At 54.0% G+C, this 14,737-nt stretch overlaps 31 non-coding genes across 31 annotated transcripts; 26 read left to right on the top strand and 5 right to left on the bottom strand.

The window, feature by feature from the left end:
* The first annotated feature begins 99 nt into the window (after nucleotides 1-99).
* Trnak-uuu (transfer RNA lysine (anticodon UUU)) lies at nucleotides 100-178 on the top strand. The gene has a single exon. It is a non-coding gene; the product is annotated as a tRNA-Lys (tRNA).
* Nucleotides 179-317: 139 nt separating this feature from the next.
* Nucleotides 318-399, top strand: Trnas-aga (transfer RNA serine (anticodon AGA)). The gene has a single exon. It is a non-coding gene; the product is annotated as a tRNA-Ser (tRNA).
* Nucleotides 400-675: 276 nt separating this feature from the next.
* Trnag-ucc (transfer RNA glycine (anticodon UCC)) lies at nucleotides 676-747 on the bottom strand. Its single transcript has one exon. It is a non-coding gene; the product is annotated as a tRNA-Gly (tRNA).
* Nucleotides 748-1,562: 815 nt separating this feature from the next.
* Trnam-cau (transfer RNA methionine (anticodon CAU)) lies at nucleotides 1,563-1,635 on the top strand. Its single transcript has one exon. It is a non-coding gene; the product is annotated as a tRNA-Met (tRNA).
* A 322-nt stretch (nucleotides 1,636-1,957) lies between these two features.
* On the top strand, nucleotides 1,958-2,029 carry Trnae-uuc (transfer RNA glutamic acid (anticodon UUC)). Its single transcript has one exon. It is a non-coding gene; the product is annotated as a tRNA-Glu (tRNA).
* Nucleotides 2,030-2,319: 290 nt separating this feature from the next.
* Nucleotides 2,320-2,398, top strand: Trnak-uuu (transfer RNA lysine (anticodon UUU)). The gene has a single exon. It is a non-coding gene; the product is annotated as a tRNA-Lys (tRNA).
* Nucleotides 2,399-2,537: 139 nt separating this feature from the next.
* On the top strand, nucleotides 2,538-2,619 carry Trnas-aga (transfer RNA serine (anticodon AGA)). Its single transcript has one exon. It is a non-coding gene; the product is annotated as a tRNA-Ser (tRNA).
* A 1,163-nt stretch (nucleotides 2,620-3,782) lies between these two features.
* Nucleotides 3,783-3,855, top strand: Trnam-cau (transfer RNA methionine (anticodon CAU)). The gene has a single exon. It is a non-coding gene; the product is annotated as a tRNA-Met (tRNA).
* A 322-nt stretch (nucleotides 3,856-4,177) lies between these two features.
* On the top strand, nucleotides 4,178-4,249 carry Trnae-uuc (transfer RNA glutamic acid (anticodon UUC)). Its single transcript has one exon. It is a non-coding gene; the product is annotated as a tRNA-Glu (tRNA).
* A 296-nt stretch (nucleotides 4,250-4,545) lies between these two features.
* On the top strand, nucleotides 4,546-4,618 carry Trnak-uuu (transfer RNA lysine (anticodon UUU)). Its single transcript has one exon. It is a non-coding gene; the product is annotated as a tRNA-Lys (tRNA).
* Nucleotides 4,619-4,757: 139 nt separating this feature from the next.
* Nucleotides 4,758-4,839, top strand: Trnas-aga (transfer RNA serine (anticodon AGA)). Its single transcript has one exon. It is a non-coding gene; the product is annotated as a tRNA-Ser (tRNA).
* A 276-nt stretch (nucleotides 4,840-5,115) lies between these two features.
* On the bottom strand, nucleotides 5,116-5,187 carry Trnag-ucc (transfer RNA glycine (anticodon UCC)). Its single transcript has one exon. It is a non-coding gene; the product is annotated as a tRNA-Gly (tRNA).
* Nucleotides 5,188-6,002: 815 nt separating this feature from the next.
* On the top strand, nucleotides 6,003-6,075 carry Trnam-cau (transfer RNA methionine (anticodon CAU)). Its single transcript has one exon. It is a non-coding gene; the product is annotated as a tRNA-Met (tRNA).
* Nucleotides 6,076-6,397: 322 nt separating this feature from the next.
* On the top strand, nucleotides 6,398-6,469 carry Trnae-uuc (transfer RNA glutamic acid (anticodon UUC)). The gene has a single exon. It is a non-coding gene; the product is annotated as a tRNA-Glu (tRNA).
* Nucleotides 6,470-6,759: 290 nt separating this feature from the next.
* Nucleotides 6,760-6,838, top strand: Trnak-uuu (transfer RNA lysine (anticodon UUU)). The gene has a single exon. It is a non-coding gene; the product is annotated as a tRNA-Lys (tRNA).
* A 139-nt stretch (nucleotides 6,839-6,977) lies between these two features.
* Trnas-aga (transfer RNA serine (anticodon AGA)) lies at nucleotides 6,978-7,059 on the top strand. The gene has a single exon. It is a non-coding gene; the product is annotated as a tRNA-Ser (tRNA).
* A 1,163-nt stretch (nucleotides 7,060-8,222) lies between these two features.
* On the top strand, nucleotides 8,223-8,295 carry Trnam-cau (transfer RNA methionine (anticodon CAU)). The gene has a single exon. It is a non-coding gene; the product is annotated as a tRNA-Met (tRNA).
* A 322-nt stretch (nucleotides 8,296-8,617) lies between these two features.
* Nucleotides 8,618-8,689, top strand: Trnae-uuc (transfer RNA glutamic acid (anticodon UUC)). The gene has a single exon. It is a non-coding gene; the product is annotated as a tRNA-Glu (tRNA).
* A 296-nt stretch (nucleotides 8,690-8,985) lies between these two features.
* Nucleotides 8,986-9,058, top strand: Trnak-uuu (transfer RNA lysine (anticodon UUU)). The gene has a single exon. It is a non-coding gene; the product is annotated as a tRNA-Lys (tRNA).
* A 139-nt stretch (nucleotides 9,059-9,197) lies between these two features.
* Nucleotides 9,198-9,279, top strand: Trnas-aga (transfer RNA serine (anticodon AGA)). The gene has a single exon. It is a non-coding gene; the product is annotated as a tRNA-Ser (tRNA).
* Nucleotides 9,280-9,555: 276 nt separating this feature from the next.
* Trnag-ucc (transfer RNA glycine (anticodon UCC)) lies at nucleotides 9,556-9,627 on the bottom strand. Its single transcript has one exon. It is a non-coding gene; the product is annotated as a tRNA-Gly (tRNA).
* Nucleotides 9,628-10,442: 815 nt separating this feature from the next.
* On the top strand, nucleotides 10,443-10,515 carry Trnam-cau (transfer RNA methionine (anticodon CAU)). The gene has a single exon. It is a non-coding gene; the product is annotated as a tRNA-Met (tRNA).
* A 322-nt stretch (nucleotides 10,516-10,837) lies between these two features.
* Nucleotides 10,838-10,909, top strand: Trnae-uuc (transfer RNA glutamic acid (anticodon UUC)). Its single transcript has one exon. It is a non-coding gene; the product is annotated as a tRNA-Glu (tRNA).
* A 290-nt stretch (nucleotides 10,910-11,199) lies between these two features.
* Trnak-uuu (transfer RNA lysine (anticodon UUU)) lies at nucleotides 11,200-11,278 on the top strand. Its single transcript has one exon. It is a non-coding gene; the product is annotated as a tRNA-Lys (tRNA).
* Nucleotides 11,279-11,417: 139 nt separating this feature from the next.
* Nucleotides 11,418-11,499, top strand: Trnas-aga (transfer RNA serine (anticodon AGA)). Its single transcript has one exon. It is a non-coding gene; the product is annotated as a tRNA-Ser (tRNA).
* Nucleotides 11,500-11,775: 276 nt separating this feature from the next.
* Trnag-ucc (transfer RNA glycine (anticodon UCC)) lies at nucleotides 11,776-11,847 on the bottom strand. Its single transcript has one exon. It is a non-coding gene; the product is annotated as a tRNA-Gly (tRNA).
* Nucleotides 11,848-12,662: 815 nt separating this feature from the next.
* Nucleotides 12,663-12,735, top strand: Trnam-cau (transfer RNA methionine (anticodon CAU)). The gene has a single exon. It is a non-coding gene; the product is annotated as a tRNA-Met (tRNA).
* Nucleotides 12,736-13,057: 322 nt separating this feature from the next.
* Nucleotides 13,058-13,129, top strand: Trnae-uuc (transfer RNA glutamic acid (anticodon UUC)). Its single transcript has one exon. It is a non-coding gene; the product is annotated as a tRNA-Glu (tRNA).
* Nucleotides 13,130-13,419: 290 nt separating this feature from the next.
* Trnak-uuu (transfer RNA lysine (anticodon UUU)) lies at nucleotides 13,420-13,498 on the top strand. The gene has a single exon. It is a non-coding gene; the product is annotated as a tRNA-Lys (tRNA).
* Nucleotides 13,499-13,637: 139 nt separating this feature from the next.
* Nucleotides 13,638-13,719, top strand: Trnas-aga (transfer RNA serine (anticodon AGA)). The gene has a single exon. It is a non-coding gene; the product is annotated as a tRNA-Ser (tRNA).
* A 276-nt stretch (nucleotides 13,720-13,995) lies between these two features.
* Trnag-ucc (transfer RNA glycine (anticodon UCC)) lies at nucleotides 13,996-14,067 on the bottom strand. Its single transcript has one exon. It is a non-coding gene; the product is annotated as a tRNA-Gly (tRNA).
* Nucleotides 14,068-14,737: the final 670 nt, after the last annotated feature.

A 14,737-nucleotide genomic window follows, 5' to 3' on the forward strand; every position in this document is an offset into this window, starting at 1 on the left:
TGAAGTCGCCAGTTGCGCCAGAAGCCAGCAATTACCGTAGTACGCCTACACACGCGTTCCAGTTATTCACATTGCTTGCAGTCGCTCCATGCACAACAAGCGTGAACCCGGATAGCTCAGTCGGTAGAGCATTAGGCTTTTAACCTAAGGGTCCAGGGTTCGAATCCCTGTTCGTGCGAAGATTTTAACGCTTCCGTAATGGCTCGTCTCGTAGCGCTGGTAGCCCTGCCGTAATCAGTGCACCGAGTTCGTTTCCTGTCAACATTCTGCGCAGACCGGTTGCATTTTTCACGATTCGAGGGAAGCTTTAGCTACGAGCAGTCGTGGCCGAGTGGTTAAGGCGTCTGACTAGAAATCAGATTCCCTCTGGGAGCGTAGGTTCGAGTCCTACCGACTGCGTCGGTTTTTTTATTTTTTGTTTCAGAAGAGAGAGCAGAAAATTTCGCAGTTTGCCTGTCGTTCTGGTACCTCGCTACACCTCACCTCTCACAGTCGTTTATAGCGCCTGTCCTTTTGATAAGGGCGAATTCCAAGCGTCAGCTTTCGCGTCAGCCGAGCAAAGTCGGGACAAGTCGGGACATACTACAGGATGGCCTGCGTGGAGCGACGACGGAAAGAAAACGTTAATTCAACAGCACGTGGCTCACATACTCATACGCATAGATTTGCGCCCGTTGCGGTGGCCGGGAATCGAACGCGGCTCAACTGCTCGGAAGGCAACTATGCTCACCATTACACTACCACCGCACAGCCGCTGCTCGCAACGCCGCGCTGTGTCGGCTTCCCGCCCGCCGGCAGTGGCCCACGGTGATAGTAGCTGTAGGCGCTTTACGAGGTAGGAGGGTGCATTCGGGCAGCGCCTCCACGCACGCTGCGTCTTTGGGCAAGGCTCGTCGCCGCGGCCGCAACGTTACTCACACAATAGTGACGAGCGGTCGCTTTGAGGCAGTGTAGTGGGGGACTCCGCGTGTGTAGCACTTTTTTCGGTTGTATCCGACGTCGCTGGGTGGCAATCCCACTTTCCCTGCAGACAGCTGCTCGGGAATATGCTCGGGAAGCACGGACGTCATCGGACGTCCGCCCCCAACAAATGCAACTAACAAAATGAGAACAACAACTAAAAAAGTGGTAGGTTGTTCGACTACCACGCGGGCGGCCCGGCTTCGATTCCCGGCCGATGCATCGTTTTGCTGTTCTCGCTATAGTGCTGCCGCGCCGATTGCTCGCTTGAGGTGCGCCAGCCTCAGGAATGTATAGCAGGATTCGCTGTGAGAAGAACCAAACATGCAGCACGCAAGAGACCCTACTTGGACGGCCGCGTGCTGTTACTGAACTCCAGCGTCGGCCTGGCCCTACAGGCCGCTGTGTTCAGGTGCCGCAAGGGCGATGTACTATAACCTCAGGCAGTGCTGCTTTCCGTCGTTAAAAAAGCTGCGGCAGCAGTTTACTCTAGCAAGTCGGGAAAGCACGCGTAGCGACACAACAGATTCCTGAGAAAGCGCAAACTGTCTATCTCTAATATGTGAGACTTACCAAGATTCCTGGGATGATGGTTGCAACGAGCCTCGGTAGCGCAGTAGGTAGCGCGTAAGTCTCATAATCTTAAGGTCGTGAGTTCGATCCTCACCCGGGGCATTTAATTTGCTGTACATCACGGCTGAATTAACGGCGTTGCTATTGCTAGTGAACGAACTTAATTGTCGTTTGTTATCCACAAGGAGTCCACGCCTCAGCGTCACAATGTTTACTTCCCATTATGGCAAGGTACAACTTTGATCATTCTCCTCCCCTGTTATGAGTGAAATATGATGCAAACAGCAATGAATAGACAGTTTCGAGCTGTGCGCCATGCCAGTCTGCACGCGCAAAAATGCTCGCAAACAGAGAACAACACTGAGTCCGGATTCAGCACGAAATGCGAGAGGAGAGGGAGTAAATCTCACGTTTCTCGAGCAAATCCGGTGTGGTCTAGTGGCTAGGATACCTGGCTTTCACCCAGGAGGCCCGGGTTCGATTCCCGGTACCGGAAGGGAAGTTTTTGCGCACACGACCCTCCATCTTTTGGCCTTCCAACCTTCGTTTGTCGCCCTCCTTCCGGAGCTTCAACCGAACGTAATCGGGGGAAGCAGGCACAGGATGCAATTACTGTCAGCACCGGGATAAAGGGAGAAGAGGCACTGGTCCGCTGTTGGGGTGCTACCAGCGTCAGTGGGAAGTCGGTGAAGTCGCCAGTTGCGCCAGAAGCCAGCAATTACCGTAGTACGCCTACACACGCGTTCCAGTTATTCACATTGCTTGCAGTCGCTCCATGCACAACAAGCGTGAACCCGGATAGCTCAGTCGGTAGAGCATTAGGCTTTTAACCTAAGGGTCCAGGGTTCGAATCCCTGTTCGTGCGAAGATTTTAACGCTTCCGTAATGGCTCGTCTCGTAGCGCTGGTAGCCCTGCCGTAATCAGTGCACCGAGTTCGTTTCCTGTCAACATTCTGCGCAGACCGGTTGCATTTTTCACGATTCGAGGGAAGCTTTAGCTACGAGCAGTCGTGGCCGAGTGGTTAAGGCGTCTGACTAGAAATCAGATTCCCTCTGGGAGCGTAGGTTCGAGTCCTACCGACTGCGTCGGTTTTTTTATTTTTTGTTTCAGAAGAGAGAGCAGAAAATTTCGCAGTTTGCCTGTCGTTCTGGTACCTCGCTACACCTCACCTCTCACAGTCGTTTATAGCGCCTGTCCTTTTGATAAGGGCGAATTCCAAGCGTCAGCTTTCGCGTCAGCCGAGCAAAGTCGGGACAAGTCGGGACATACTACAGGATGGCCTGCGTGGAGCGACGACGGAAAGAAAACGTTAATTCAACAGCACGTGGCTCACATACTCATACGCATAGATTTGCGCCCGTTGCGGTGGCCAGGAATCGAACGCGGCTCAACTGCTCGGAAGGCAACTATGCTCACCATTACACCACCACCGCACAGCCGCTGCTCGCAACGCCGCGCTGTGTCGGCTTCCCGCCCGCCGGCAGTGGCCCACGGTGATAGTAGCTGTAGGCGCTTTACGAGGTAGGAGGGTGCATTCGGGCAGCGCCTCCACGCACGCTGCGTCTTTGGGCAAGGCTCGTCGCCGCGGCCGCAACGTTACTCACACAATAGTGACGAGCGGTCGCTTTGAGGCAGTGTAGTGGGGGACTCCGCGTGTGTAGCACTTTTTTCGGTTGTATCCGACGTCGCTGGGTGGCAATCCCACTTTCCCTGCAGACAGCTGCTCGGGAATATGCTCGGGAAGCACGGACGTCATCGGACGTCCGCCCCCAACAAATGCAACTAACAAAATGAGAACAACAACTAAAAAAGTGGTAGGTTGTTCGACTACCACGCGGGCGGCCCGGCTTCGATTCCCGGCCGATGCATCGTTTTGCTGTTCTCGCTATAGTGCTGCCGCGCCGATTGCTCGCTTGAGGTGCGCCAGCCTCAGGAATGTATAGCAGGATTCGCTGTGAGAAGAACCAAACATGCAGCACGCAAGAGACCCTACTTGGACGGCCGCGTGCTGTTACTGAACTCCAGCGTCGGCCTGGCCCTACAGGCCGCTGTGTTCAGGTGCCGCAAGGGCGATGTACTATAACCTCAGGCAGTGCTGCTTTCCGTCGTTAAAAAAGCTGCGGCAGCAGTTTACTCTAGCAAGTCGGGAAAGCACGCGTAGCGACACAACAGATTCCTGAGAAAGCGCAAACTGTCTATCTCTAATATGTGAGACTTACCAAGATTCCTGGGATGATGGTTGCAACGAGCCTCGGTAGCGCAGTAGGTAGCGCGTAAGTCTCATAATCTTAAGGTCGTGAGTTCGATCCTCACCCGGGGCATTTAATTTGCTGTACATCACGGCTGAATTAACGGCGTTGCTATTGCTAGTGAACGAACTTAATTGTCGTTTGTTATCCACAAGGAGTCCACGCCTCAGCGTCACAATGTTTACTTCCCATTATGGCAAGGTACAACTTTGATCATTCTCCTCCCCTGTTATGAGTGAAATATGATGCAAACAGCAATGAATAGACAGTTTCGAGCTGTGCGCCATGCCAGTCTGCACGCGCAAAAATGCTCGCAAACAGAGAACAACACTGAGTCCGGATTCAGCACGAAATGCGAGAGGAGAGGGAGTAAATCTCACGTTTCTCGAGCAAATCCGGTGTGGTCTAGTGGCTAGGATACCTGGCTTTCACCCAGGAGGCCCGGGTTCGATTCCCGGTACCGGAAGGGAAGTTTTTGCGCACACGACCCTCCATCTTTTGGCCTTCCAACCTTCGTTTGTCGCCCTCCTTCCGGAGCTTCAACCGAACGTAATTGGGGGAAGCAGGCACAGGATGCAATTACTGTCAGCACCGGGATAAAGGGAGAAGAGGCACTGGTCCGCTGTTGGGGTGCTACCAGCGTCAGTGGGAAGTCGGTGAAGTCGCCAGTTGCGCCAGCAGCCAGCAATTACCGTAGTACGCCTACACACGCGTTCCAGTTATTCACATTGCTTGCAGTCGCTCCATGCACAACAAGCGTGAGCCCGGATAGCTCAGTCGGTAGAGCATTAGGCTTTTAACCTAAGGGTCCAGGGTTCGAATCCCTGTTCGTGCGAAGATTTTAACGCTTCCGTAATGGCTCGTCTCGTAGCGCTGGTAGCCCTGCCGTAATCAGTGCACCGAGTTCGTTTCCTGTCAACATTCTGCGCAGACCGGTTGCATTTTTCACGATTCGAGGGAAGCTTTAGCTACGAGCAGTCGTGGCCGAGTGGTTAAGGCGTCTGACTAGAAATCAGATTCCCTCTGGGAGCGTAGGTTCGAGTCCTACCGACTGCGTCGGTTTTTTTATTTTTTGTTTCAGAAGAGAGAGCAGAAAATTTCGCAGTTTGCCTGTCGTTCTGGTACCTCGCTACACCTCACCTCTCACAGTCGTTTATAGCGCCTGTCCTTTTGATAAGGGCGAATTCCAAGCGTCAGCTTTCGCGTCAGCCGAGCAAAGTCGGGACAAGTCGGGACATACTACAGGATGGCCTGCGTGGAGCGACGACGGAAAGAAAACGTTAATTCAACAGCACGTGGCTCACATACTCATACGCATAGATTTGCGCCCGTTGCGGTGGCCGGGAATCGAACGCGGCTCAACTGCTCGGAAGGCAACTATGCTCACCATTACACTACCACCGCACAGCCGCTGCTCGCAACGCCGCGCTGTGTCGGCTTCCCGCCCGCCGGCAGTGGCCCACGGTGATAGTAGCTGTAGGCGCTTTACGAGGTAGGAGGGTGCATTCGGGCAGCGCCTCCACGCACGCTGCGTCTTTGGGCAAGGCTCGTCGCCGCGGCCGCAACGTTACTCACACAATAGTGACGAGCGGTCGCTTTGAGGCAGTGTAGTGGGGGACTCCGCGTGTGTAGCACTTTTTTCGGTTGTATCCGACGTCGCTGGGTGGCAATCCCACTTTCCCTGCAGACAGCTGCTCGGGAATATGCTCGGGAAGCACGGACGTCATCGGACGTCCGCCCCCAACAAATGCAACTAACAAAATGAGAACAACAACTAAAAAAGTGGTAGGTTGTTCGACTACCACGCGGGCGGCCCGGCTTCGATTCCCGGCCGATGCATCGTTTTGCTGTTCTCGCTATAGTGCTGCCGCGCCGATTGCTCGCTTGAGGTGCGCCAGCCTCAGGAATGTATAGCAGGATTCGCTGTGAGAAGAACCAAACATGCAGCACGCAAGAGACCCTACTTGGACGGCCGCGTGCTGTTACTGAACTCCAGCGTCGGCCTGGCCCTACAGGCCGCTGTGTTCAGGTGCCGCAAGGGCGATGTACTATAACCTCAGGCAGTGCTGCTTTCCGTCGTTAAAAAAGCTGCGGCAGCAGTTTACTCTAGCAAGTCGGGAAAGCACGCGTAGCGACACAACAGATTCCTGAGAAAGCGCAAACTGTCTATCTCTAATATGTGAGACTTACCAAGATTCCTGGGATGATGGTTGCAACGAGCCTCGGTAGCGCAGTAGGTAGCGCGTAAGTCTCATAATCTTAAGGTCGTGAGTTCGATCCTCACCCGGGGCATTTAATTTGCTGTACATCACGGCTGAATTAACGGCGTTGCTATTGCTAGTGAACGAACTTAATTGTCGTTTGTTATCCACAAGGAGTCCACGCCTCAGCGTCACAATGTTTACTTCCCATTATGGCAAGGTACAACTTTGATCATTCTCCTCCCCTGTTATGAGTGAAATATGATGCAAACAGCAATGAATAGACAGTTTCGAGCTGTGCGCCATGCCAGTCTGCACGCGCAAAAATGCTCGCAAACAGAGAACAACACTGAGTCCGGATTCAGCACGAAATGCGAGAGGAGAGGGAGTAAATCTCACGTTTCTCGAGCAAATCCGGTGTGGTCTAGTGGCTAGGATACCTGGCTTTCACCCAGGAGGCCCGGGTTCGATTCCCGGTACCGGAAGGGAAGTTTTTGCGCACACGACCCTCCATCTTTTGGCCTTCCAACCTTCGTTTGTCGCCCTCCTTCCGGAGCTTCAACCGAACGTAATCGGGGGAAGCAGGCACAGGATGCAATTACTGTCAGCACCGGGATAAAGGGAGAAGAGGCACTGGTCCGCTGTTGGGGTGCTACCAGCGTCAGTGGGAAGTCGGTGAAGTCGCCAGTTGCGCCAGAAGCCAGCAATTACCGTAGTACGCCTACACACGCGTTCCAGTTATTCACATTGCTTGCAGTCGCTCCATGCACAACAAGCGTGAACCCGGATAGCTCAGTCGGTAGAGCATTAGGCTTTTAACCTAAGGGTCCAGGGTTCGAATCCCTGTTCGTGCGAAGATTTTAACGCTTCCGTAATGGCTCGTCTCGTAGCGCTGGTAGCCCTGCCGTAATCAGTGCACCGAGTTCGTTTCCTGTCAACATTCTGCGCAGACCGGTTGCATTTTTCACGATTCGAGGGAAGCTTTAGCTACGAGCAGTCGTGGCCGAGTGGTTAAGGCGTCTGACTAGAAATCAGATTCCCTCTGGGAGCGTAGGTTCGAGTCCTACCGACTGCGTCGGTTTTTTTATTTTTTGTTTCAGAAGAGAGAGCAGAAAATTTCGCAGTTTGCCTGTCGTTCTGGTACCTCGCTACACCTCACCTCTCACAGTCGTTTATAGCGCCTGTCCTTTTGATAAGGGCGAATTCCAAGCGTCAGCTTTCGCGTCAGCCGAGCAAAGTCGGGACAAGTCGGGACATACTACAGGATGGCCTGCGTGGAGCGACGACGGAAAGAAAACGTTAATTCAACAGCACGTGGCTCACATACTCATACGCATAGATTTGCGCCCGTTGCGGTGGCCAGGAATCGAACGCGGCTCAACTGCTCGGAAGGCAACTATGCTCACCATTACACCACCACCGCACAGCCGCTGCTCGCAACGCCGCGCTGTGTCGGCTTCCCGCCCGCCGGCAGTGGCCCACGGTGATAGTAGCTGTAGGCGCTTTACGAGGTAGGAGGGTGCATTCGGGCAGCGCCTCCACGCACGCTGCGTCTTTGGGCAAGGCTCGTCGCCGCGGCCGCAACGTTACTCACACAATAGTGACGAGCGGTCGCTTTGAGGCAGTGTAGTGGGGGACTCCGCGTGTGTAGCACTTTTTTCGGTTGTATCCGACGTCGCTGGGTGGCAATCCCACTTTCCCTGCAGACAGCTGCTCGGGAATATGCTCGGGAAGCACGGACGTCATCGGACGTCCGCCCCCAACAAATGCAACTAACAAAATGAGAACAACAACTAAAAAAGTGGTAGGTTGTTCGACTACCACGCGGGCGGCCCGGCTTCGATTCCCGGCCGATGCATCGTTTTGCTGTTCTCGCTATAGTGCTGCCGCGCCGATTGCTCGCTTGAGGTGCGCCAGCCTCAGGAATGTATAGCAGGATTCGCTGTGAGAAGAACCAAACATGCAGCACGCAAGAGACCCTACTTGGACGGCCGCGTGCTGTTACTGAACTCCAGCGTCGGCCTGGCCCTACAGGCCGCTGTGTTCAGGTGCCGCAAGGGCGATGTACTATAACCTCAGGCAGTGCTGCTTTCCGTCGTTAAAAAAGCTGCGGCAGCAGTTTACTCTAGCAAGTCGGGAAAGCACGCGTAGCGACACAACAGATTCCTGAGAAAGCGCAAACTGTCTATCTCTAATATGTGAGACTTACCAAGATTCCTGGGATGATGGTTGCAACGAGCCTCGGTAGCGCAGTAGGTAGCGCGTAAGTCTCATAATCTTAAGGTCGTGAGTTCGATCCTCACCCGGGGCATTTAATTTGCTGTACATCACGGCTGAATTAACGGCGTTGCTATTGCTAGTGAACGAACTTAATTGTCGTTTGTTATCCACAAGGAGTCCACGCCTCAGCGTCACAATGTTTACTTCCCATTATGGCAAGGTACAACTTTGATCATTCTCCTCCCCTGTTATGAGTGAAATATGATGCAAACAGCAATGAATAGACAGTTTCGAGCTGTGCGCCATGCCAGTCTGCACGCGCAAAAATGCTCGCAAACAGAGAACAACACTGAGTCCGGATTCAGCACGAAATGCGAGAGGAGAGGGAGTAAATCTCACGTTTCTCGAGCAAATCCGGTGTGGTCTAGTGGCTAGGATACCTGGCTTTCACCCAGGAGGCCCGGGTTCGATTCCCGGTACCGGAAGGGAAGTTTTTGCGCACACGACCCTCCATCTTTTGGCCTTCCAACCTTCGTTTGTCGCCCTCCTTCCGGAGCTTCAACCGAACGTAATTGGGGGAAGCAGGCACAGGATGCAATTACTGTCAGCACCGGGATAAAGGGAGAAGAGGCACTGGTCCGCTGTTGGGGTGCTACCAGCGTCAGTGGGAAGTCGGTGAAGTCGCCAGTTGCGCCAGAAGCCAGCAATTACCGTAGTACGCCTACACACGCGTTCCAGTTATTCACATTGCTTGCAGTCGCTCCATGCACAACAAGCGTGAGCCCGGATAGCTCAGTCGGTAGAGCATTAGGCTTTTAACCTAAGGGTCCAGGGTTCGAATCCCTGTTCGGGCGAAGATTTTAACGCTTCCGTAATGGCTCGTCTCGTAGCGCTGGTAGCCCTGCCGTAATCAGTGCACCGAGTTCGTTTCCTGTCAACATTCTGCGCAGACCGGTTGCATTTTTCACGATTCGAGGGAAGCTTTAGCTACGAGCAGTCGTGGCCGAGTGGTTAAGGCGTCTGACTAGAAATCAGATTCCCTCTGGGAGCGTAGGTTCGAGTCCTACCGACTGCGTCGGTTTTTTTATTTTTTGTTTCAGAAGAGAGAGCAGAAAATTTCGCAGTTTGCCTGTCGTTCTGGTACCTCGCTACACCTCACCTCTCACAGTCGTTTATAGCGCCTGTCCTTTTGATAAGGGCGAATTCCAAGCGTCAGCTTTCGCGTCAGCCGAGCAAAGTCGGGACAAGTCGGGACATACTACAGGATGGCCTGCGTGGAGCGACGACGGAAAGAAAACGTTAATTCAACAGCACGTGGCTCACATACTCATACGCATAGATTTGCGCCCGTTGCGGTGGCCGGGAATCGAACGCGGCTCAACTGCTCGGAAGGCAACTATGCTCACCATTACACTACCACCGCACAGCCGCTGCTCGCAACGCCGCGCTGTGTCGGCTTCCCGCCCGCCGGCAGTGGCCCACGGTGATAGTAGCTGTAGGCGCTTTACGAGGTAGGAGGGTGCATTCGGGCAGCGCCTCCACGCACGCTGCGTCTTTGGGCAAGGCTCGTCGCCGCGGCCGCAACGTTACTCACACAATAGTGACGAGCGGTCGCTTTGAGGCAGTGTAGTGGGGGACTCCGCGTGTGTAGCACTTTTTTCGGTTGTATCCGACGTCGCTGGGTGGCAATCCCACTTTCCCTGCAGACAGCTGCTCGGGAATATGCTCGGGAAGCACGGACGTCATCGGACGTCCGCCCCCAACAAATGCAACTAACAAAATGAGAACAACAACTAAAAAAGTGGTAGGTTGTTCGACTACCACGCGGGCGGCCCGGCTTCGATTCCCGGCCGATGCATCGTTTTGCTGTTCTCGCTATAGTGCTGCCGCGCCGATTGCTCGCTTGAGGTGCGCCAGCCTCAGGAATGTATAGCAGGATTCGCTGTGAGAAGAACCAAACATGCAGCACGCAAGAGACCCTACTTGGACGGCCGCGTGCTGTTACTGAACTCCAGCGTCGGCCTGGCCCTACAGGCCGCTGTGTTCAGGTGCCGCAAGGGCGATGTACTATAACCTCAGGCAGTGCTGCTTTCCGTCGTTAAAAAAGCTGCGGCAGCAGTTTACTCTAGCAAGTCGGGAAAGCACGCGTAGCGACACAACAGATTCCTGAGAAAGCGCAAACTGTCTATCTCTAATATGTGAGACTTACCAAGATTCCTGGGATGATGGTTGCAACGAGCCTCGGTAGCGCAGTAGGTAGCGCGTAAGTCTCATAATCTTAAGGTCGTGAGTTCGATCCTCACCCGGGGCATTTAATTTGCTGTACATCACGGCTGAATTAACGGCGTTGCTATTGCTAGTGAACGAACTTAATTGTCGTTTGTTATCCACAAGGAGTCCACGCCTCAGCGTCACAATGTTTACTTCCCATTATGGCAAGGTACAACTTTGATCATTCTCCTCCCCTGTTATGAGTGAAATATGATGCAAACAGCAATGAATAGACAGTTTCGAGCTGTGCGCCATGCCAGTCTGCACGCGCAAAAATGCTCGCAAACAGAGAACAACACTGAGTCCGGATTCAGCACGAAATGCGAGAGGAGAGGGAGTAAATCTCACGTTTCTCGAGCAAATCCGGTGTGGTCTAGTGGCTAGGATACCTGGCTTTCACCCAGGAGGCCCGGGTTCGATTCCCGGTACCGGAAGGGAAGTTTTTGCGCACACGACCCTCCATCTTTTGGCCTTCCAACCTTCGTTTGTCGCCCTCCTTCCGGAGCTTCAACCGAACGTAATCGGGGGAAGCAGGCACAGGATGCAATTACTGTCAGCACCGGGATAAAGGGAGAAGAGGCACTGGTCCGCTGTTGGGGTGCTACCAGCGTCAGTGGGAAGTCGGTGAAGTCGCCAGTTGCGCCAGAAGCCAGCAATTACCGTAGTACGCCTACACACGCGTTCCAGTTATTCACATTGCTTGCAGTCGCTCCATGCACAACAAGCGTGAACCCGGATAGCTCAGTCGGTAGAGCATTAGGCTTTTAACCTAAGGGTCCAGGGTTCGAATCCCTGTTCGTGCGAAGATTTTAACGCTTCCGTAATGGCTCGTCTCGTAGCGCTGGTAGCCCTGCCGTAATCAGTGCACCGAGTTCGTTTCCTGTCAACATTCTGCGCAGACCGGTTGCATTTTTCACGATTCGAGGGAAGCTTTAGCTACGAGCAGTCGTGGCCGAGTGGTTAAGGCGTCTGACTAGAAATCAGATTCCCTCTGGGAGCGTAGGTTCGAGTCCTACCGACTGCGTCGGTTTTTTTATTTTTTGTTTCAGAAGAGAGAGCAGAAAATTTCGCAGTTTGCCTGTCGTTCTGGTACCTCGCTACACCTCACCTCTCACAGTCGTTTATAGCGCCTGTCCTTTTGATAAGGGCGAATTCCAAGCGTCAGCTTTCGCGTCAGCCGAGCAAAGTCGGGACAAGTCGGGACATACTACAGGATGGCCTGCGTGGAGCGACGACGGAAAGAAAACGTTAATTCAACAGCACGTGGCTCACATACTCATACGCATAGATTTGCGCCCGTTGCGGTGGCCGGGAATCGAACGCGGCTCAACTGCTCGGAAGGCAACTATGCTCACCATTACACTACCACCGCACAGCCGCTGCTCGCAACGCCGCGCTGTGTCGGCTTCCCGCCCGCCGGCAGTGGCCCACGGTGATAGTAGCTGTAGGCGCTTTACGAGGTAGGAGGGTGCATTCGGGCAGCGCCTCCACGCACGCTGCGTCTTTGGGCAAGGCTCGTCGCCGCGGCCGCAACGTTACTCACACAATAGTGACGAGCGGTCGCTTTGAGGCAGTGTAGTGGGGGACTCCGCGTGTGTAGCACTTTTTTCGGTTGTATCCGACGTCGCTGGGTGGCAATCCCACTTTCCCTGCAGACAGCTGCTCGGGAATATGCTCGGGAAGCACGGACGTCATCGGACGTCCGCCCCCAACAAATGCAACTAACAAAATGAGAACAACAACTAAAAAAGTGGTAGGTTGTTCGACTACCACGCGGGCGGCCCGGCTTCGATTCCCGGCCGATGCATCGTTTTGCTGTTCTCGCTATAGTGCTGCCGCGCCGATTGCTCGCTTGAGGTGCGCCAGCCTCAGGAATGTATAGCAGGATTCGCTGTGAGAAGAACCAAACATGCAGCACGCAAGAGACCCTACTTGGACGGCCGCGTGCTGTTACTGAACTCCAGCGTCGGCCTGGCCCTACAGGCCGCTGTGTTCAGGTGCCGCAAGGGCGATGTACTATAACCTCAGGCAGTGCTGCTTTCCGTCGTTAAAAAAGCTGCGGCAGCAGTTTACTCTAGCAAGTCGGGAAAGCACGCGTAGCGACACAACAGATTCCTGAGAAAGCGCAAACTGTCTATCTCTAATATGTGAGACTTACCAAGATTCCTGGGATGATGGTTGCAACGAGCCTCGGTAGCGCAGTAGGTAGCGCGTAAGTCTCATAATCTTAAGGTCGTGAGTTCGATCCTCACCCGGGGCATTTAATTTGCTGTACATCACGGCTGAATTAACGGCGTTGCTATTGCTAGTGAACGAACTTAATTGTCGTTTGTTATCCACAAGGAGTCCACGCCTCAGCGTCACAATGTTTACTTCCCATTATGGCAAGGTACAACTTTGATCATTCTCCTCCCCTGTTATGAGTGAAATATGATGCAAACAGCAATGAATAGACAGTTTCGAGCTGTGCGCCATGCCAGTCTGCACGCGCAAAAATGCTCGCAAACAGAGAACAACACTGAGTCCGGATTCAGCACGAAATGCGAGAGGAGAGGGAGTAAATCTCACGTTTCTCGAGCAAATCCGGTGTGGTCTAGTGGCTAGGATACCTGGCTTTCACCCAGGAGGCCCGGGTTCGATTCCCGGTACCGGAAGGGAAGTTTTTGCGCACACGACCCTCCATCTTTTGGCCTTCCAACCTTCGTTTGTCGCCCTCCTTCCGGAGCTTCAACCGAACGTAATCGGGGGAAGCAGGCACAGGATGCAATTACTGTCAGCACCGGGATAAAGGGAGAAGAGGCACTGGTCCGCTGTTGGGGTGCTACCAGCGTCAGTGGGAAGTCGGTGAAGTCGCCAGTTGCGCCAGAAGCCAGCAATTACCGTAGTACGCCTACACACGCGTTCCAGTTATTCACATTGCTTGCAGTCGCTCCATGCACAACAAGCGTGAACCCGGATAGCTCAGTCGGTAGAGCATTAGGCTTTTAACCTAAGGGTCCAGGGTTCGAATCCCTGTTCGTGCGAAGATTTTAACGCTTCCGTAATGGCTCGTCTCGTAGCGCTGGTAGCCCTGCCGTAATCAGTGCACCGAGTTCGTTTCCTGTCAACATTCTGCGCAGACCGGTTGCATTTTTCACGATTCGAGGGAAGCTTTAGCTACGAGCAGTCGTGGCCGAGTGGTTAAGGCGTCTGACTAGAAATCAGATTCCCTCTGGGAGCGTAGGTTCGAGTCCTACCGACTGCGTCGGTTTTTTTATTTTTTGTTTCAGAAGAGAGAGCAGAAAATTTCGCAGTTTGCCTGTCGTTCTGGTACCTCGCTACACCTCACCTCTCACAGTCGTTTATAGCGCCTGTCCTTTTGATAAGGGCGAATTCCAAGCGTCAGCTTTCGCGTCAGCCGAGCAAAGTCGGGACAAGTCGGGACATACTACAGGATGGCCTGCGTGGAGCGACGACGGAAAGAAAACGTTAATTCAACAGCACGTGGCTCACATACTCATACGCATAGATTTGCGCCCGTTGCGGTGGCCGGGAATCGAACGCGGCTCAACTGCTCGGAAGGCAACTATGCTCACCATTACACTACCACCGCACAGCCGCTGCTCGCAACGCCGCGCTGTGTCGGCTTCCCGCCCGCCGGCAGTGGCCCACGGTGATAGTAGCTGTAGGCGCTTTACGAGGTAGGAGGGTGCATTCGGGCAGCGCCTCCACGCACGCTGCGTCTTTGGGCAAGGCTCGTCGCCGCGGCCGCAACGTTACTCACACAATAGTGACGAGCGGTCGCTTTGAGGCAGTGTAGTGGGGGACTCCGCGTGTGTAGCACTTTTTTCGGTTGTATCCGACGTCGCTGGGTGGCAATCCCACTTTCCCTGCAGACAGCTGCTCGGGAATATGCTCGGGAAGCACGGACGTCATCGGACGTCCGCCCCCAACAAATGCAACTAACAAAATGAGAACAACAACTAAAAAAGTGGTAGGTTGTTCGACTACCACGCGGGCGGCCCGGCTTCGATTCCCGGCCGATGCATCGTTTTGCTGTTCTCGCTATAGTGCTGCCGCGCCGATTGCTCGCTTGAGGTGCGCCAGCCTCAGGAATGTATAGCAGGATTCGCTGTGAGAAGAACCAAACATGCAGCACGCAAGAGACCCTACTTGGACGGCCGCGTGCTGTTACTGAACTCCAGCGTCGGCCTGGCCCTACAGGCCGCTGTGTTCAGGTGCCGCAAGGGCGATGTACTATAACCTCAGGCAGTGCTGCTTTC

The sequence above is a fragment of the Schistocerca cancellata genome, unplaced genomic scaffold (assembly GCF_023864275.1).
Source record: "Schistocerca cancellata isolate TAMUIC-IGC-003103 unplaced genomic scaffold, iqSchCanc2.1 HiC_scaffold_638, whole genome shotgun sequence".
In the NCBI taxonomy this organism is placed as follows: Eukaryota; Metazoa; Arthropoda; class Insecta; order Orthoptera; family Acrididae; genus Schistocerca; species Schistocerca cancellata.